This window comes from Fukomys damarensis, unplaced genomic scaffold, assembly GCF_012274545.1.
Source record: "Fukomys damarensis isolate Sample0158 unplaced genomic scaffold, DMR_v1.0_HiC HiC_scaffold_33, whole genome shotgun sequence".
Lineage (NCBI taxonomy): Eukaryota > Metazoa > Chordata > Mammalia > Rodentia > Bathyergidae > Fukomys > Fukomys damarensis.
In genome coordinates, this window is record NW_022900945.1 from 21,667,922 (window position 1) to 21,672,131 (window position 4,210).

The following is a 4,210-nucleotide window of genomic DNA, read 5'->3' on the forward strand; positions in this document are numbered from 1 at the left end:
TATATTCTTTTATATAAAAAGAAAGAGGCAGGAATCCATTCACTGAAACTGATATTGTGCCTTTAAAAAGTGTTTGATTTGAGCATTTAAAAAACTGTGCTCCACTGCTGGTTTAATTTTTATAAATGTTCTCTCTCATAGATCTTCTCAATAGTCACATCAGAGGAAAGTGAAGCAAGAATGTGCTCCTCATTCAGACACTCAGTGCACTCCTGCTTGATTGGAATGGATATTGTACATAATATGTCCCTACAGATGTTTCCTCCAGTGGGGCACATTGAATTTCATTTAAATGCCAAGACACAAAATCTAAAACAATGTGACTTTAACAAAAAAATCTGATGAGGAATTTGATGAGAAAATGGCAAGAATTCCTGTGGCATTTGGGTAACAATTTCAAGCCTTCATTTTAATAGAATAAACAGGATCATATTTCATTCAAATCTGGCAATGAGATGAGCTTTGGGTATTGCATTGATATAAACCAATAAAGAATTTGCAAATTTGAAGCACTAATTAACAGACACAATATTAAATGAAAAAAAGATTGCTCCAGGGGCAAATATATTTTGAAGACTTTAAACTTTTATTAAAAGACATTTTGAGTCATTTCTTTTGTAGTTTACTCTTTTTACTGCTTTTTTACAAAATATAGGAGTATACTACTGTGACATTTTCAAACTGATACTTTAATACAACATCTGATATTCCTTTTTTACCTTTTTGTGGTAATACATCAATGTCTAAATGGTTTGAAATGCAGAGGAAATTAAGTCATAAAGATAACTGAAATACAACAGAGTGATCAGAACAGGCTAAATTTAAATACTCTCTCAATATCTAGAATTAAAAAAAAACTGTAAGTACTTAAATTTACCCTATTGAGTACACGCCATACCAATTATCAGAGCCATTTTCAGGAAGCAGCCAATTAGGCCAAATATCACAAGCTAGAGGGGATATGCAAAAAATTGGCCATAAGAGCAGAAGAATGTGGTTCCATTACCCTGAACTAAAAGAGATCTTAAGATTTTAATCATGTAATCAGCTACCACTACCACCAAATGCCAAGAACAATCCATCCACACATCACAAGAAAATCTTTGTGCCTTCTTGATGCCTGGACGTCTCATGGATGCTAATTTGAAGCTAACTTCTCCTGGATAAAAATGTAAAGGGAGGTGAAGGGATGGATGTGAGGAGACAGCGAGGACTTAACTCAAGTATTACAATGCGACAGCACTTCTTACATGAACAATCTATTTATTTTGGGCTTCATGGGAAAATTATTTCATGATAGTTGCAGAAGAAAAGCACTCTGAAAAGCACCCGGTCACAAGTGCACTACAGGAAAAGAATTGTCTCTGCTCAATTGCAATGCTGCACGGCATTGTTTTCTTGAAACTACAGTATCTAAGAAGTATGTATCTAAAGACTCATACTTCAGAAAGTAAGGATGTCAGCCAGAATGTTAAAGAATCAAATACGTGTGACCGACCTACACATAAGATACCGTGAGCTGGTTGCGGGGGTGGATACACGTAGATCTTTGAGTGTTTATGTTCTTAAACAAGTAGTTATTTTGTCATTAGCCTAGGTATGGCTAGAGCAGAAGTCACCCAGTGTTGATAATACCTGTACCAATAATTTTGCAATCTGTTTCTCACAAGTTTTTATAGAGAATTAGATTGTTTTATTAGTAAATACCTTATTTTCCTTCTAATAAGAAAGTAAAGGGGGATTGGGAATGGTACAAAAATTTTTATGTACATTTCATTGTCAAAACTGCCCCACGAGCAATGTATTACTACATCCGTACTACAAGCAAGGAATGTGAGGCCCAGAAATGTTAAGTAATTAGACTAAGATCACATAACCAACCAATATGACAGAGCCAGAATTTCAAACCATCTATATTTAGTTCCAGAATGGATGTTTCTTCCACCATGCCAGAGCACTAGTAAAACTGGTTAAAATTTTAAAAATTTAATGAACTTAGTTAAATAATTAAAAACTAATTTAACATATTTTAACTCAGAAGAAATCCCCATCCAAAGAGGATTAGGGCCAAGAATGTCTGTTTTTGTTTTTGTTTTTTCATGGAAACTGTGAGCCTGTTTTTGCAGTAGAAAGCCTGAAATGTGTAGTAGAAAGTACACATTTGTTCTCACCCATCCTGCCTCTTTGGTGCATCCCATTAACAGTTAGCAGCTCCACTTAACTTACCCTTTTCCTACTTTGCCAGTTTGTTAGATTTTGCATGCCTTTTTTAGCTAAAAAAGTTTTCTGTAAGAAAGAATATTATAAATTAATAAACAACTAAGTAAATGTTCCTCTACTGCATTAATCAATTGTTGAGTGGAACTTGTTAGATCAACCAGTATTTTGAGTCCCATGTTCCTCCTCCCCCTAGTTTTTGGCTCAAGGGATATTTCATTGACATGTCTCCACTACCCTCAACACAAAAATATTATACCCAATTTTAGAGATTAGAACTGAATCCTGCCAGTTGCTGAATATATTTATTCCAATCATGCATTCTATAACTGGGGAAGTAATCACCAAATGGGTTCAGGAACCTACCAGACCAACTGTGGGATAGATTTCAGCTAAAATTTCATTGATCACCTCATCTCAAGGAGCATTTAACTAATACATCTCATTTTGTGTCTCCTGGCATAAGCGTCAGTTCAGAGACAATGTATGTTTCCCCCAAACTCTGATCAATTTCTTTTCCTCAAAACCAAGAAACCCTAGAAAAAGGTTACAGCCATAGGCCTTTTAGGGGAAGGCTGGGAATGACGCCAATAGTATAAAGTTTTGGCAGTACAGTAGTATATAGCAGTCTTCATTCAACAGGTCTGGCTCTGTGAACTTGCTCAAGGTTAGGAATTGATTTGAGGAGATGTAACTCTATTTTGATAATTCAAGTTTGATTCCTCTTCACTTGACCTAGAATCCTCCCATTTAAAAAAATTAAGTAAAATTTTAGTAGTACGCTATTTATTTCACTGTTAGGAAAACCATAATCAAGTAGCACGCACCACAGCTCTCTGTGAGTTAGATTCTTCTGACTATGGCTTTGATTCTACTATGCAATATGCCATCCACCACCATATTGTCTTTAATGATTAGATCCACCATATGTCCTCTGCCAACCTGAATCCAATCAACCCCACTGCCCTCCTGTTTCCAATTCAGCAGTAGGCACTCCCACTGTAATTTCTGACCTATACATAAGAATGACCAGAGACTCCTCAAGAATGCTGGGGTTTCTTTCACAAGTTTACTTCTCACACTGATAGCGTCTTCACAAAAGAATGAGCAGGTCTTACATGATAAATCCAATCTAATAGACCAGAGCTGGGTGCATGAGTGCGTAAAAGTATACAGCCCAGAAATCATGGGTCAGAAGATGTTATTAACAATTAAAGTTAAATAAAGTAAAATTAAAGGTAGGATTGTTAATGATAAAATGATTTAATGTTTTTGGTACTATTTCTATCAATCCACAATCTTAAGCACAAGAATTCAGCTTTTTCTTTTGTTTGAATATATCCTTCCCAAGTTTGGGACATCTCAGTGCCCCTCACACTAATTTTCCCTATTTTCTAAAGATCATGACATAAAATTTTCAACCAAGAAGTAAGTACCTACAAAAATAAATGAGCCGCTGCTTGTTGATGAAGGACCTGATTATGTCTTCAGACACTGACATGAATCAAAATCAAAAAGGGAAGAAAGGATTACCAAGCCAACATTGATGCTATCAACACAACTTGAAGAATATTGAATTCTGTATTTAAAATGTCATTAACTGTGAAAATAATTTAACCAGTACACATACAAAAAAATTATAAACTTTTTACCTTAATATCTGTTTTAGTAGTTTAGTTTTGTTGCTTCAATGTAGAGAATAATGCAGAGCTGGTTGTTTTTCTTAAAAAATTAAATTTCTCTTAGTGAATACTGTATTCATTCACATTTTGTTACTATAAGACTATTTTTCCTGGAAATTTTTAGGACTATTTAATTTATGTAGTAAATAAAAATCAAGAGATGAGTGTGGTGGTGCAAGCCTAGAGTCCCAGCACACAGGAAGCTCAGGCAGGAGGATCACCACAAGTTCGAGGCCAGCCTGGGCTACACAGTGAGTCCAAGGCCAGCCTGAGCTATGCAGTGAGAGCCTGCCTCAAAAAAAAAAAAAAAA